At 38.6% G+C, this 18082-nt stretch overlaps 1 protein-coding gene across 6 annotated transcripts in view; it reads right to left on the bottom strand.

Annotated features, from left to right (window-relative positions):
• tead1b (TEA domain family member 1b) overlaps window positions 1-17879 on the bottom strand; it is a 183298-nt gene extending 165419 nt beyond the window's left edge. For 5 of the 6 annotated variants that reach the window (XM_062028551.1, XM_062028560.1, XM_062028567.1 and 2 more), the window contains exons 1-2: window positions 17637-17879; window positions 17081-17210 (exon numbers count right to left, since the gene is read on the bottom strand). The gene's annotated coding sequence lies outside the window, so the exon portion shown is untranslated. Of the gene's footprint in view, window positions 1-17080; window positions 17360-17636 lie in introns of those variants that run through there. The other variant, XM_062028542.1, reaches the window with a different exon arrangement.
• Window positions 17880-18082: the final 203 nt, after the last annotated feature.

The following is an 18082-nucleotide window of genomic DNA, read 5'->3' as shown; positions in this document are numbered from 1 at the left end:
TTAACACAAGTATCGTTCGTTATATCTCGTCTCGGTTACTGTAACGTATTATTTTTGGGTCTCCCTATGTCTAGCATTAAAAGATTACAGTTGGTACAAAATGCGGCTGCTAGACTTTTGACAAGAACAAGAAAGTTTGATCATATCACGCCTATACTGGCTCACCTGCACTGGCTTCCTGTGCACTTAAGATGTAACTTTAAGGTTTTACTACTTACGTATAAAATACTACACGGTCTAGCTGCATCCTATCTTGCCGATTGTATTGTACCATATGTCCCGGCAAGAAATCGGCGTTCAAAGAACTCCGGCTTATTAGTGATTCCCAGAGCCAAAAAAAGTCTGCGGGCTATAGAGCGTTTTCTATTCGGGCTCCAGTACTATGGAATGCCCTCCCGGTAACAGTTAGAGATGCTACCTCAGTAGAAGCATTTAAGTCCCATCTTAAAACTCATTTGTATACTCTAGCCTTTAAATAGACCCCCTTTTAGACCAGTTGATCTTCCGTTTATTTTATTTTCTCCTCTGCCCCCCTCTCCCTTGTAGAGGGGGAGTTACACAGGTCCGGTGGCCATGGATGAAGTGCTGGCTGTCCAGAGTCGGGACCCGGTGTGGACCGCTCGCCTGTGCATCGGTTGGGGACATTTCTGCGCTGCTGACTCGTCTCCGCTCGGGATGGTTTCCTGCTGGCCCCTCTATGGACTGGACTCTCACTGTTGTGTTGGATCCACTGTGGACTGGACTTTCGCTGATGTGTTGGATCCACTATGGACTGGACTTTCACAATATTATGTCGGACCCACTCGACATCCATTGCTTTCGGTCTCCCCAAGAGGGGGGGGTTACCCACATATGCGGTCCTCTCCAAGGTTTCTCATAGTCATTCACATCGACGTCCCACTGGGGTGAGTTTTCCTTGCCCTTATGTGGGCTCTGTACCGAGGATGTGGCTTGTGGAGCCCTTTGAAACACTTGTGATTTAGGGCTATATAAATAAACATTGATTGATTGATTGATCTAACATTGTAACATGTATAAGTCAGAAAAGAAGGAAATCATCATACTGCAGGTCCCTTTTAAAGACTGGCTAAGGGCAAAACACTAGACTACTCTGAGGTGGTCATCTATGGGCCCTGATTTAAATCAAATTGGACATGTGTGGAAAGATCTAAAACATGCATTCTAGAAAAGGCACTCAGAGAACCCAAGCAAGGTGGAGCAGTTTCCTAATGACAAGCGCCAAAATACCCATTGATGGTTCATGTTGAAGCATGTTGTGCAGTAATCGCTTCAAAAGGTTTATATATATACATTAGGGCTGTACGGTATGCCGGTACTAGTATAGTATCGCGATACTAATGAATCATATTCGGTACTATACCGCCTCTAAAAAGTACCGGTTCCCGCCCCCACCACCCCTTTTTTAACGGCATGACGGCGTTTCGTCATCACGTCGTGACATTGCTGTTTTTACGAGCAGAGGAGCATGTTCGGCAACGCACAATCACAGAGTACTTAAAAGCAGACAAGGTGTGTAGACAGAAAAGGGAGAACGGACGCATTTTGGCTTAAAAACTAACGATAAAGGTGAAGCTATAACACTGAAACGCCCTCAAGAAGAGGTGCTTTAAGACATGGCTAGCTAGCTAGCTAACATCCAGTCCCAGTCAGCGGTGTTTTAGCTACTTCTAAATCACTAATCCTGGTCTCCATGGCGACAAATAATGTAAGGTTCTTACAAGCATCATCCCTGCAGGACGAACAATATCTAAACATGCTTCACTACCAGAGGTGGGACCAAGTCATTGCTTTGCAAGTCACAAGTAAGTCTCAAGTCTTTGCCCTCAAGTCTCGAGTCAAGACAGGCAAGTCCCGAGTCAAGTCCAAAGTCAAGACTGGAAAGTCTCAAGTCGAGTCCCAAGTCCTGCATTTTGAGTTTCGAGTCCTTTCAAGTCCTTTTAACCACAGACTAATATTTTTACACAGATTGTGTATGCTTTTAAAACGCTGTATTTATTTATTAAAACAAGTGCATTTGAAATTGCAAGAAAAAAAATAGTGCTGACATTGCAATTCATAATAGCACTATTAACAGTCATTTTAATAGTTTAAACAATTTTAAACATTTAACTCATTCCTTTACAGAATAAACACATTTGCAAAAACAAACATTAACATACTATTGGTTGTATTTTATGAAAATAATATTACCACAGAGTTGAGAAGGAGCAAAGATCTTCAATATTTGTATGTGAAAATCACAAATAAATCTTCTGGGGGAGGATGACGCCCCTACAAGGGTTTGGTTTACAAACTTTCAGCCACACCTAAAACAAAATTCACCAGCCGCCACTGATTATGATGCATTCTCATTTTAGGCAAAATATAAGACAATACTTTCTTAACAGTATAATTGTAACCAGGAATAAGTCTTCAAGTAACAATATTCAAATACTAACATTGTTGGGTAAAACAGCATTTGGTTTTATTCTGAATGTAGTGAAACAAATTGGTGGTTTTAGCTGATATAAAGACTTTCAGGTGTTTATATATGTTTAAGTATTTGGCAGACGCTTTTATCCAAAGCGACATACATAAAAAATACATACATAACAATCACTGTAAACATGATCATTTAAGGGAAGAATGTAATACAAAATATCAATACAAAGTGTCAAGACAGAATAAACTCTCTGCTGCTGCAGCAACAGAGATACAGTCTATAGGTCCCTAAGATATATAGATATCTAATGTATTCATACATTGTTTATGTAGGATATACGCATGTATATATAACCTAATCATATTGTTTCTTCAATTTAAAAATAGCTTACTGTTTTTTCCCCCTTCTCTGGGATTATATTCCCAGTTTTGATCTCGGACGTCTGGTCACTTATAGCGTATAAGAATATTATATTACTGTTAAGCAAACTATGAATAATAAAACTTGCCAAAACATGTGTCCGTTATCATAGCTACACGTATGACAAAAAACCGCATGAAAATCAGTGGTATTCAGTAAGGTAAAATGAATTAAATGCGCTGACAGTTCATTGCTCCTGACAAATGAATTGCACTGAGTGGAGCGGATCACCACTCCAAGATGGCGGCCCCGCGTCTCGTCTGCGCCAGTAGGCAGTAGCGCTCGATGCTGTGTACCCTTAAAACATGTCTATGGTTATAACGTTAGCAGTGAGTTTACAGCCTCACTGATTTAACTACGCAGCAAATAAAAGTCATGTTACTTAGCCAATAAACGTTATCTTACATTCAAAACTTACCCTTCTTTGGGCAACTTCAAATGTCGAACGAAGTTGGAAGTTGTTGCGTCTCCGTCTGTAATATTCGAACTGCGTGATTTGCATACGCAATTCGTTTTTTGTTGACCAAGTCGTAGTTTTTATACCCGAACGAAACCAACTTTGGCATAATTGTTTCTCTCTGCCGCATTGTTTGACAACTCTTGTTCGGTGGTTGTCCTGCAATTTGATTGGATGAATGCTGTGTGATGAAAACAACGTATAACTAATTTGATTGGCTGTTGTACTGACAGCACACCAGCTGACAGGCAGCACACACGCTGATAGACAGACAGACACGTACAAAATGAAAGATACGGAGCGCTCCCAAATAACTTTTTAAGCTTTGGGTTTTGGAGAAAGTAGCAAGTCATGTCAAGTCAAAAGGCTCAAGTCCAAGTGAAGTCACAAGTCATTGATGTTAAAGTCTAAGTCGCGTTGCAAGTCTCTTTACATTTTGTCAAGTCGAGTCTAAAGTCATCAAATTCATGACTCGAGTCTGACTCGAGTCCAAGTCATGTGACTCGAGTCCACACCTCTGCTACACACCATAGCTCACCGGCGTCACAATGTAAAAAACCGCCATGGGTGGATCTACACCTGACTTCCACTGTAATGGTACCAAGTACAGGAGCGTATCTAGTTGATACTACTATGATTACATCAATATTTTTTAGCATCACAAAATCTTTTTTTGTTTTTTTCTTATTTATATTATGTTTATAAACTCAGGAAATACGTCCCTGGACACATAAGGACTTAAATTATGACCATTGTATGATCCTGTAACTACTTGGTATCGGATCGAAAGCATCCAAACAACAGAAGAATACGTGTTTATTACATTTGAACAGAAATGCAGATAGAACATATTAAAAGAGAATGTAAGCAGATATTAACAGTAAATGAACAAGTAGATTATTAATTTTCTACCACTTGTCCTTAATAATTTGGACAAAATAATAGAATGAAAAATGACACAATATGTTACTGCATATGTCAGCAGCTAAATTAGGTGCCTTTGTTTGACTACCTACTAATAAAAGAAAAGTTGTCTCGTATGTTCACTATTTTATTTAAGGACAAAATTGCAATAAGAAACATATGTTTAATGTACCGTAACATTTGTTGTTAGAATAAAGCCAATAATGCCATTTTTGTGGTCCCCTTTATTTAGAAAAGTTTCAACCGTTTCGGTACGGGGGTTTCGGTTCGGTACGGGGGTGTACCGAACGAGTTTCTAAGCCTAAGTCTTAACAAGCTGCTTTGCTTCTTCTGCCTTTGTCTCAGCAACCAGCATTGTCCCACCCACACAACCATCTGATTGGTTACACAAAAAGCGGTAACAGCCAATCAGCAGTGCGTATTCAAAGCGGTAACAGCCAATCAGCACAGCGTATTCAGAGCGCATGTAGTCAGTGCTTCAGCGTCGAGCAGATAGGTGTTTAGCAGGTGAGCATCAGGCAGCGTACTCTCCCCAAATTAAAATAAACACCTCCCAGTCAACTACTAGTAACATCACTATGAGCCTGTTGACGTTCTAGAAACTTAAGCTGCAGCTAAGCTCGCTCGCAGTCCTGGCTTGAGGTGAAGGCTAATTAGCTTTTAGCGTAACGTTAGCTCATTTTGCAGTGTGTGTGCATGTGCGTGTGTGTGTGTGTGTGTGTGTGTGTGTGTGTGTGTGTGTGTGTGTGTGTGTGTGTGTGTGTGTGTGTGTGTGTGTGTGTGTGTGTGTGTGTGTGTAGTCTCTCTTATTGCTATTGTACTATTTTTTTCAGCTATAGTTACATTAATCATTAGTAATGGAGTAGCCTAGTTTTGAATGGCAGGGTCCCTGCTATCACATTTGATAAAAATATAACATTTACATAATAAAAATCAACTACAGGCTTCCCAAATGCTGTAATAAATTAAGCATTATGAGTTGACTTGAAACTGTTTAATGTTGCACTTTTTATATGTAGAAGAAAAGTTTTGTCATTTTATTTAATCTGAGCAACAACTTGAGGCAGTTTAATGTTGATTAACATGGGCAGAATTATTATAGTGTTCCCAATGTTAAAAGGATAAAGCTATTGTTTACACATTTGGTAAATAAATAGCCAAAAAATGTATATTTTGTTGTTTTCTTACTGTACCGAAAATGAACCGAATTGTGACCTCTGAACCGAGGTACGTACCAAACCAAAATTTTGGGGTACCGTTACACCCCTAATATATGTGTATGTATATATATATAAATTCATATATATACATTCATATATATATATATATATATATATATATATATATATATATATATATATATATATATATATATATATCTTTGACTAAAATTTAAATTAAAATGTCATGTCTGACATTTCATATTTTTTATCACTTATGTCAGTTTCATTGTTTCTTGTGGGTTTTTTTTTCCTTTTTTGGCATAAGGGTAAAAGCAATTTCATCCACATGTGTATTAAAAATAAAGAATAAGCTTGAAATCTTATGAAAATCAAGACGTTTGAGTTTTGAAAAAAACATATTTACAATACCATCAAGGAGTGTCCAATATTGGCAGGCTTCTCCCTTTTACAGGAAATCGTTTTGAGTTTATTTTCTTCCTCCTAAAAAGTGTGAATGTGTCTTATGTTATCTCACGCAAACCTGACGCTTGGACCCCACCACCTACCATCAGGCTACTGTGGTATCAATCTTTGTTTGCCAGGGAGTAGGATTGATTTACAGTTGTGTCAAATCAGCCCAGCTCTACCCGCCTCAAAATGAGAACTACGTAGCAACAACATGGCCCGGACAACATCGGCACTTGAGCAGTCCACAAAAGATCACAGGCATTCAAAAGGTCCTCCACAATCATACACGGGGACATTTGACTACAATTTTAAAGACCCCAAAATGCCATCTGTTTCTTGTAATAACAAAATGCATATAAAAATAAATGTACCTCTAAAATATCAAATAAAACCAGAGCTCAGAGGATATTTGCCTATCAAAAATATGCAGCACATTCCAGACAGTGTGTGCCTACACCTCAGTGGTGTGGAGCGCGAGCGGAACACATAAAGCTCAGGAAATTAAAGCTGTAAATAAAGGTCCGTCAGATAGAGGATCTTGTGACAGTTATGAGAGCAGAGCAGGCCGAGCGCTGGCCACAGGCTCATTCAGGACGCGTGCGGACGGGCATGAAAAAACAAATCACTGTGATGAGTTTGAGGGTGACCATTTGCATTTCCTTGTCGACAGCCTTTATTGTGCCCATACATTTTACTCTTTTTTTTTTTTTTACACTGCTAACTACAACATATCATACTTAAATGGGACCCATGAAGTCTTTCCTCTTTTCTGACTTATAAATAGAATACAATAGAATAGAATAGAAATATTTTAATGTTGTTATAATGCTGCATATTGTTGTAAAACAATACCAAAACGTCAAATCATAAGGTTAATCTATTTGGGCATGAGCTTGCATGCCGTTTTGGATGCCTCTGAAAGTTGTGTTTTTCAGGGTAAGTTTTTTTTAACAGTGGACAATAGGTGACATCACAGATTGATGGATGTGGGCATTTCGAATATATGCTGTCGGCCCGACTCTTCCCTATTTGCTGTACAGAGATTGTAAGGTGCAGCCTCGTGTGTCATTCCTTCTTGTTGCATGCCCTTCCACCTGCTGCGATGTCTATAAAATAAATATTTCCATGTTTATTTGTCCACAACATTTTACCTGGGACAGTTTTGTCAGCACGCACCAATAAAACGTTTGATTAGCCGCTAAACTCAGATGAAAAAGACAGCGCCATTGCAACGTTATTACTTGATTTAAGGAAACACAAAATAAGGTAGGATTAAATATTATTTTCGTCTAATCATGGACATTGACATGTGACATGCAGTGAGACACATGCTGGTAAATGCAGATTTTTTTGATGGGGCTCTGTATCAATTTGAGAGTGTCCAGATGTAACTTAATATCTATTCTGTTTATTTTCGATGGTGTCTGTAGAAGAAAATAGGAGTGATATTCCAGGCCTCGAATTTTAACATTTTAAGGTCAAAGCAAGTGTTGCCTTAAAGGAGGGCTCATATTTTAGGGCACCAAGGCAAGTTGGAAGGGCACCAAGGCAAACATTATTTTTTTTCGAAGCATATATATAAGTATATATATATATATATATATATATATATATATATATATATATATATATGTATATATATATATATATATATATATGTATATATATATATATATATATATATATATATATATATATATATATATATATATATGTATATGTATATATATATATATACATATATATGTATATATATATATATACATATACATATATATATATGTATATATATATATATATATATATATATATATATATATATATATATATATATATATATATATATATATATACATATATATACATATATATATATATATATATATATATATATATATATATATATATATATATATATATATATATATCCATCCGAGGTCGGGTCGCGGGGGCAGCAGCCTAAGCAGGGAAACCCAGACTTCCCTCTACCCAGCCACTTCGTCCAGCTCTTCCCGGGGGATCCCGAGGCGTTCCTAGGCCAGCCGGGAGGCATAGTCTTCCCAACGTGTCCTGGGTCTTCCCCGTGGCCTCCTACCGGTCGGACGTGCCCTAAACACCTCCCTAGGGAGGCGTTCGGGTGGCATCCTGACCAGATGCCCGAACCACCTCAACTGGCTCCTCTCGATGTGGAGAAGCATCGGCTTTACTTTGAGCTCCCCCCGGATGGCAGAGCTTCTCACCCTATCTCTAAGGGAGAGCCCCGCCACCCGGCGGAGGAAACTCATTTCGGCCGCTTGTACCCGTGATCTTGTCCTTTCGGTCATAACCCAAAGCTCATGACCATAGGTGAGGATGGGAACGTAGATCGACCGGTAAATTGAGAGCTTTGCCTTCCGGCTCAGCTCCTTCTTCACCACAACGAATCGATACAGCGTCCGCATTACTGAAGGCGCCGCACCGATCCGCCTGTCGATCTCACGATCCACTCTTCCCTCACTCGTGAACAAGACTCCAAGGTACTTGAACTCCTCCACTTGGGGCAGGGTCTCCTCCGCTTACTTATATATATATATATATATATATATATATATATATATATATATATATATATATATATATATATATATATATATATATATATATGTGTGTCTTAATTAGATTATCCAAAAAATAGTGCTCGATACCGTGGTAGAGCGTAATATGTATGTGTGGGAAAAAATCACAAGACTATTTCATCTCTACAGGCCTGTTTCATGAGGGGTTTACCTCAATCCTCAGGAGATTTTAAAATCTCCTGAGGATTGAGGTAAACCCCTCATGAAACAGGCCTGTAGAGATGAAATAGTCCTGTGATTTTTTTCCCACACATACATATATATATATATATATATATATATAAATATATATATATATATATATATACATATATATATATATATATATATATATATATATATATATATATATATATATATATATAAGTATATATATATATATATATAAGTATATATGTATGTATATATATATATATATATATATATATATATATATATATATATATATATATATATATATATATATATATATATATATATATATATATATATGCATACATATACACACACACACACACAAGTATATGATATACAAATAATCAAATGTCAATCAATTAAAATAGACTGTATCATATAGCGTATAACCTAACTTGTAATAAACTTTAGTAAAGTTGTGTATAAACGAATATATAAAACGCCATGCAATTTTCATTCCATTATTGTTTACATCAGCGACTTATGTTCAACGTTTACAAAAATTTACACAAATCCACTTGTGTTACACACGTGGTCGTTGACAGCCACGAATCAAAATAAAAACATTCACGATACCACGCAATTTTTATTTTCATCAGCGACTTATGTTCAATGTTTTCTTCACGCAAAACGGGTTCCTATGCACAGCGCGTGATCTGCGAAAAGAGAGAGACGGCCTTGCTTCCACAAATATGGCGGACACATTGTAAATGTTTTTCAAAAATGTATTTGATAGGGAAAAAAAATGTTTGTCACTGTTTTTACAGTGTTTACAGCAGTTAATTAAATAAAAAAATATATTTAGTTAGTATGTTAATTTTCTACTAATCATAGTCAATTTGTGCAAAATTTGGCTATGGAAATCAAGTTCCTTTATTTATCTAAAATTATTTTAAAGTATGGCACAACAAGCCTCCCCTCAGAAAATATACTGAAACTCTCAGAGAAACGCAATTTTTGAAGTCTATTTTGTGGAGTTTTCTGTTCACTTCTGACTTGCGTTTCCTTGCTCACAATACAAAATATACAACACCATACAGTATTTGTAAACAAACAACACAAATGGTATAAATTCCTCTATTGTAATCCACAATGTCTTTCAGAGTAGAACTGCTTGTTATTTTCCTATTCAACTCTTACAACACCGAAAATCATCACACACGTGTGGAGGAGTATGCAGAGTCTGTGTCCGCATACATTCAGAAGTGCATGGAGGATGTCAGTGTGATCAAGAACATCCCCACACGGGCCAACGAGAAACCCTGGATGAACAGTGAGGTGCGTGCAAGGCTGAAGGCTCGGAACAAGGCTTTTAACTCTGGCGACATGGTAGCATTAAAAACAGCCAGAGCTAACCTGAACCGTGGCATTAAGGTTGCAAAGCGTGCTCACGGTCAGAAAGTGCAGGACTTCTTCGAGAACCCCACAAACACTAGACGAATGTGGCAGGGCATACAGGTCATCACGGACTATAAAGCTGCCCCCCGTCCCTGTGACAACAGTATCAGCTTCCTAAATGACCTTAACAACTACTTTTCAAGGTTTGAGGCACTTAACACCACCCTCGCCCTGATGAGCAGCCGCTCAACCTGGACATAGCGGATGTCCGGAAAACCCTGAGGAGAGTGAACCCCCGGAAAGCACCGGGACCTGATGACATTACGGGCAAGGTGCTTAAGGGATGTGCAGACCAGCTGGCTGGGGTTCTCACAGACATCTTCAACATCTCGCTTACCCAGGCTGTGGTACCATCATGTTTTAAGATGGCCACAATCATTCCAGTGCCTAAAAAACCCACAATCTCCTCCCTCAATGATTACCGCCCCGTTGCACTCACCCCCATCATAATGAAGTGCTTCGAGAGGCTGGTAAAGGAATATATTGTCTCCAGACTTCCCCCCACATTCGACCCTTACCAGTTTGCTTATCGCCCTAACTGCTCCACAGAGGACGCCATCTCCTCTCCACTCCACCTGAGCTTAGAACATCTGGAAGGAAAGGACACACGTGCGGATGTTGTTTCTGGACTTCAGCTCAGCATTCAACACCATCATCCCGCAGCACTTGGTGAGCAAACTGACCCCACTTGGATTCAGTACCCCCCTGTGCAACTGGCTGCTTGACTTCCTCACAGACAGACCCCAGTCTGTGAGAGTGGGCAACAACACCTCCAGTGCTATCTCCTTGAGCACCTGCTCCCCCCAGGGCTGCGTCCTGAGTCCGCTGCTGTTCACGTTGATGACCCATGACTGCTGCGCCAGGTCCACTACTAACCACATTGTGAAGTATGCTGACGACACGACAGTAGTGGGCCTCATCCGTGACAACAACGACATGGACTACAGGGAAGAGGTGAAACATCTGGTTGACTGGTGCAGAACCAACAACCTGGTCCTGAATGTCGACAAGACCAAGGAGATCACCGTTGACTTCAGGAAGCACCAATCCAGCCACGCTCCACTCTTCATCAACGGCACAGCGTTGGAGATGGGAAGCAGCACCAAATTCCTGGGGGTGCAGACAACTGACAATATAACCTGGTCCCTACACACCGGAGCTCTTGTAAAAAGAGCTCAGCAGCGCATGCATTTTTTGCGTCGGATGAAAAGAGCACAGCTCCCTCCCCCCATTCTCACCACATTCTAGAGAGGCACAATAGAGAGCCTGCTGACCAACAGCATCTCTGTCTGGACTGGAGCCTGCAGTGCCCCAGACCGGAAGTCTCTCCAGAGAGTGGTGAGGACGGCGGAAAAGATAATCAGGACTCCTCTTCCTCCTATCCAGGAGATCGCAAAAAGCCGCTGCCTGACCAGGGCTCAGAAAATCTGCAAAGACTCCTCCCATCCGAACCAAGGACTGTTTTCACTGCTGGACTCTAGAAAGAGGTTCTGCAGCCTCCGAAGCAGAACCTCCAGGTTCTGTAACAGCTTCTTCCCTCAGGTCGTAAGACTCTTGAACGCATCATAATTATCCCCTCAACTCCCCCCAAATGGATTAACTCGCTGGAATAAAAAAGACAATATAACATACATCCATAAACGTGGATGCATATGAAAAAGTGCAATATATTTATCTGTACAGTAAACTATTTATTTATTTATATATGCACCTTATTGCTTTTTTATCCTGCACTACCATGAGCTAATGTAACTAAATTTCGTTCTTATCTGTACTGTAAAGTTCAAATTTGAATGACAACAAAAAGAAAGTCTAAGTCTAAGTCTAAGTCTACATACCAGCGTCAATACAGAAGGTTAGTGATGAATCCATTGGGAACAGCATATTGAGCTGTATGCTACAAAAACAAACCATACTGCACTGTTGTAAAGTGAGGTGTCGAAATGTATACCTTACATAAATATATATCATGGATACAGAATAGTACAGTATGGATCAATATTGTTGTACTCTTACAACTTCTCACAATAGAAATGCAAAAACCCCAAATACTTAAAAGAGCTAAGTTTGTATAGCAAACAAATAGAATTCTAACCTAATTTACAATGTACATTTTGCATATTAGTATTTCTGTGCCTCCTCTGAACCCAGAGAGCACAAATGGGACAGATAGCTTTATCTTCATCAGTTCTGATTACAATACAGCAACCAATGATGAAGTAGACATTTGGAACCAGCAATGGTAGGAGGATATATTTCAATAAAAGCCACTAATCATACACTTTCAGTTAATGAAGTGACCGAGCCGAGAACCGTGATCACAATTGCCTGAATAAGGAAAAGGAAGTTGCAAAGATGTCCTGTTTTCTTTGCGGTTAAGAACACAGATTGTTTACACTTCAAAGATGTGTGTCTGAAGGTGAGTCATCTGATGATTCACAGACTATACAGGTACAGTGTTTTTTTCATTACGGTCTTTTGATCAACTTTTAGATGAGATTGCAGTTAAGACAAATTTGATTTTCATGTGGTGATAATTTTTGGACTGAAAAACTGAAATATGACACTGTGTGAATGGAAGTCCAACAGACTGATGCTAAAACAGTCTGACTTTGAACATGCATGATTTAAAAAATAAAAAAAATGTTTACATTAACTAACAAGGTCTGACAGAACCAAAGTGCCTCCGGCCGACCATTTATGGCTGCAGTATGAAACTGATTTTCTTAGATGACGTCAGTGGCTTTGAGCCAGCTTTTCCTTTTTGGTGGCACTCACAGCTAGCCTCAGTGGGCCCTACTCAAACTGCTGAGCAGCAGCGCACACTTTAAAATTCCCTTTCTAGACTAGAGTTTACCTCAGGGCACAAACAGTCTGGAAGCCTGCGGGAGTGTCCTCTTTTTAAATGTGCTTTGACCATGTGATATGATCCTACTAGCCTGCAACATATCGCATCTATAGTACAAAATTAGTTACTCTGTGTCCAGATTATCTTGCAGTTTTCTGTCGTTTTTAATTGTCATAACAATAAACACTTTTGTACTGTTATTTCAAGGAAAACCTGGAACATATTAGGAGTACAAGGAATATCACTTGGTATTAAAACTAACACAAAAATGCTGGGAGTATGGGACATTCCCGTAAAGAATTTATTGATGACATGGACAATTTAAACTTGAGAAAACTGCTATAGATTTTTAACAGCTGACCGAATAATTCCAAGAAATTAATGAAAACTAAATGTATGTTCAGTTATTCAGATAACCCCTGAAACAGGCAAGAAATCAGACCCACCATACATGTTATGTGATAAGGTGTCAATTTAACCAAAGCATATAAAACTAAATAATAAAGTATGTGGCTAAAAAAAATATATCCTCAACTATATATATATATATATATATATATATATATATATATATATATATATATATATATATATATATATATATATATATATATATATATATATATATATATATATATATATATATATATATACATATATATATATATATATATATATATATATATATATATATATATATATATATATATATATATATATATATATATATATAAAGTAAAGTACCAATGATTGTCACACACACACTCGGTGTGGTAAAATGTGTCCTCTGCATTTGACCCATCCCCTTGTTCACCCCCTGGGAGGTGAGGGGAGCAGTGGGGAGCAGTGGGCAGCAGCGGTGCCGCGCTCGGGAATCATTTTTGGTGATTTAACCCCCAATTCCAACCCTTGATGCTGAGTGCCAAGCAGGGAGGTAATGGGTCCCATTTTTATAGTCTTTGGTATGACTCGGTCGGGTTTGAGCTCACAACCTACCGATCTCAGGGCGGACACTCTAACCACTAGGCCACTGAGTAGGTATATATATATATAATTCATTTACTGAATATGTATTTACGTTAGTAACGCTGATAAACCAGGAAAATGTTGACAGAATGTAAACATAGCCTAAGTCTAAACACCATACAAAACAGTATGCACAATATTACATAACCATAAATTGAAAGTCTAACAGCAACCAAGGTACTAATACTAACTAACCACATATACTACAATAAAGATACCAGCATGTTTAATACAGGCGTCAATACTACTGTTAACATATTTTTTCCACGTTTTTAAGTTTTCCTTAAGCATGTACAGTATATGATTGTAATCAAGCTCGAACTAATGCAACTGTCCTACCTTAAACTACACATAAAGGAGAAGGTGTCTGAAGGGTACCTAATTGCTATTATGGACAAACAAAGACAATTACCTATTCTTGCACAAATGTCATGCAGGCTTTGGTCCAACAGGTTGCCCGATTGCATTAACTGAAAACAATGCATCCATTTCTATCCCCCAACATTTTTTTCTGTCCTGCCAGTGAGCGGATTCATAATGTGACATGTTTGGGGTTATGCCAAGTTCAGAATGTTCCCTGGAAATAATGTTAATAACTGTTTTGTGCAAATAGATGGACTTGTGTTTTTTCTGTTCATTTGATCCTCTTCCGCATGAAGAAGGTGGCAGTGTTCTGAGCAGAGAATATGTACAATTGCCATAATCAATTTAGGTGCCATTAAAACACTGTGTTTTTTCCTGCAGTCAAAAAGTAGGTTGCGTTCCCTCCAGAGCTACCACAAGTCCTAATGTCCTTCTAATGGGCTTATTTAACTTTAGTTGTGCTGACTTTGGGAAATCTTAACATGGCGTCAGGAAGACAGCCATGATTTCAAGAGTCACTTTAATAACATGAAGCTTTGTCTGACGGTCCCACACTGCCGTCTAAAACTACGAAATGCCCAGACACTTTGTCCCCGGTAGCGGTAAACATGCAGATCAAAGAGGTGTGTCATATCTATTATCTACCCATTCATACAATATTTGTGACTGACAGCGTTGTTGCACTGTGTGGAAATTATTTTCTTTCATGATTTATTAGTTGCTAATTGCTCATTTCTTTTTATTAGCTTTGACTCTTTGTTAGATTTCTGTTGAAGTGTGCAAAGCATCAATTTTTTTCTTGTTTTACTGCTTCATATTCCAAGTAGTTTAGGGCCACGGTTAGCATACCTTGTCCTCTCCTCCTCCCTCTCAGTATTACCGGTACTTGAATTAACATAAATAAATAATCGTTATTCGGACGTTTGTCCATAGATTCAAAGTCAGAGTCCCAATCGTAATGGATCGAAGAGTTTATAATTTTTTACCACCTCTGATTACAGCAATCGAGCAAAAGCTCAAAGACAAACAACACACTTTACGACCTTCACAATAAAAGTAGGTCAAAGTATTAAAAACATTTATAAGTGTATTATTCATTAAAAAAAAAATTAAAATTCTGTATGATAAATCTAATATTGTTTATTGTAATACAGATCGATTTATTGCTTGTCTGTTGAAAAATGCATGATAAGAGGGCTTTCAAAAAAATGTATTGCATATTAAACAGCAATCGCACAATTTGATTATTTTCCAAAAACATTCAGCCCCAATACACTGTACAACACAGTATAATATGTTTGTTTGTTTTGTTTTTTACATTTAAAACCTATATCAAAATATCAAAGCAGCACTCACATACTTTGATTTTTCAGTATGCAACCCCTGTGGAAAACGTTTCCATCCATCCATTTTCTACCGCTTATTCCCTTCGGGTCGCGGGGGCGCTGGAGCCTATCTCAGCGGAAGGCGGGGTACACCCTGGACAAGTCGCCACCTCATCACGTTTGTCATCTATAAAAGGTTAGAGTTAATTGTAAAAAATATATATTTTGGAAGAGGCTAATGAAATATTGTACGATTATTCTTACACATAATATTTTATAATAGTATGGGCACATGTTTTCCAAATGGGGTGAAGTGAGTATATAGTGTCAAACTTGATGCCAATGCATACTTGTGAGAGGTTACTTTTAGCTGAACAGGCACTTCCCAAAAAGAAAAAAGGAAAAATCCCTTTAAGAAAAAAGGTGAAGAGGTAAATAAAGGCACCAGCATGTTGTTTTTTCATGCAAGTTAGTTCCAAATACAGCAGAGTACTACTTTTCAACCTTCACAATAAAAGCGCTATACTGACAAGATTACAGGTCAGAGTATTAAGAAAGTTTATCACTGTATTATTTATAAGAAATTACAATTTCTGTATGATAAATCCAATACTGTTTATTGTAATGTAGATCGATTTGTTGCTTGTCTTTGTTGAAAAATGCATGAGAAGAGGGCTTTCAAAAAAACGATTGCATATCAAACCGCAATCGCACAATTTGATTATTTTCCAAAAACATTAAATCCAATATACTGTACAACACAGTAAAATATTTGTATTTGTTTTTTTCTACATTTAAAACCTTTATCAAATTTCAAAGTGGTCCTCACATCCTTTGGTCTTTCAGTATGCAACCCTTGTGAAAAATATTTTGGCATCTACAAAAGGCTAGTGTTCCAACTTCATTGCAAAAAATATATTTTCGAATGAGGCTAATCAAATTTTCTAAGATTATTCTTACACATAAATGTTCATAATAGAATGGAAACATGTCTTCCAAATGGGGTGAAGTGAGGATATAGCTTCATAATTGGTGAAAATGCCTACTTGTGAGAGGTTACTTTTAGCTGAACAGGTACTTCCCAAAGAGAAAAATCCCTCAAAGAAAAAAGGTGAAGAGGTAAATAAACGCACCAGCATGTTGTTTTTTCATGCGAGTTAGTTCCAAATACAGCGGAGTACTACTTTCTCAACGAGTGAAATGTCCATTTAAGCTAATATTCCTCCGACACACTAGTGATCAACAACGAGCACCAGGCAAAGATGAAAACCATGGACGTGAAACATTCAAAGAAACATACCCTTCACAGATATTATTTACTAGTTTGTAGGTCAACAGAAGACGCGAAGTAGCAGTAAATGCGTTTTGGCTAATCTTGTTGGAGTACGCTAACAACACGGAGAAACATATAACATAAATACAAATATATACTCACAACAAACTTCGATGGCGACCGAAACACTCAAAGTCCAAAGTGGCGAAGCAACAAGTCTCTCCGGTGTTTTCCGTCGAGGTGGTCCGAAAAAGCTCCGGAGAAATCCCCCAACAACTGCAGGCTGGGCTAACTAGAGAAAGAAGAGCAACGCTTACAATCGTCATCTTGTCCAAAAAACTGTTTTCGAGCAGGACGTGTATTTGCGTTGAGGTTAAAACAAATGCCCCAGGGTGTTGGTGTGTATGTGACACGGAGCACCCGACCCGTGGCGCTTTTAAAAAGGGGCGTATGAGCAGCCTTCTTCTCAAAAATGTAACAAATGTTAAACATTTTAGCCGCTCGGCCGACGAGAGAGAGGAGCGTCCAAAGTGCCTGTTGCAACAACGGCCATATAACCTCTTCCACCGCCCGCTGCTACGCCGTGGGAAAAATAACAAACATGTAATAAATACTAGGCCAGCGTTGTTTAAACTGCCCAGTGTTGTCGAAGGCGTACACTGAAGCCAGCAAAAGTCTACAGTCAGTATGAATGCCTGCAACTAGCAAGGAAACTTACCTCGTTATTGATAATTCATATCAAACATCCACTTTTTAAGCTCATGTGGTGTTACTGGGAATTTACAATACAGTGTCAAGTTATTCTGGTGTTTCTGAGTCGGCAAGGAAGATGTTGTAGGCGCATCGCTTCGCTCACTGACAGAGATGCAAAGAATGCTCGGAATGAGAGGAGGAATGAAATGAACGCAAAGAGCGAGTTTGCGTCGGGGCGGAGCGAGAGAGGTGGCGTCATCCCGAGCCCAGCAGCCTCCCTCGGCCGCGCGAGGACAAGGGAGGGAGAGCTGACATCCCGGGAACTGTGGCCTTCAGGGACACGCGGAAAGTTCGACTTTTCAGCTCCGCCGCGGCCTTGATCGAATTACTATCCATTTCGACAAGTTAAAAACAAAACATTCATACACAACGTAATATTTAACATGTATTTATACCTTGTGTGATTCTTAA

Source organism: Entelurus aequoreus, linkage group LG02 (assembly GCF_033978785.1).
Source record: "Entelurus aequoreus isolate RoL-2023_Sb linkage group LG02, RoL_Eaeq_v1.1, whole genome shotgun sequence".
Classification (NCBI taxonomy): Eukaryota; Metazoa; Chordata; class Actinopteri; order Syngnathiformes; family Syngnathidae; genus Entelurus; species Entelurus aequoreus.
This window is presented reverse-complemented; position numbering and strand designations above follow the sequence as displayed.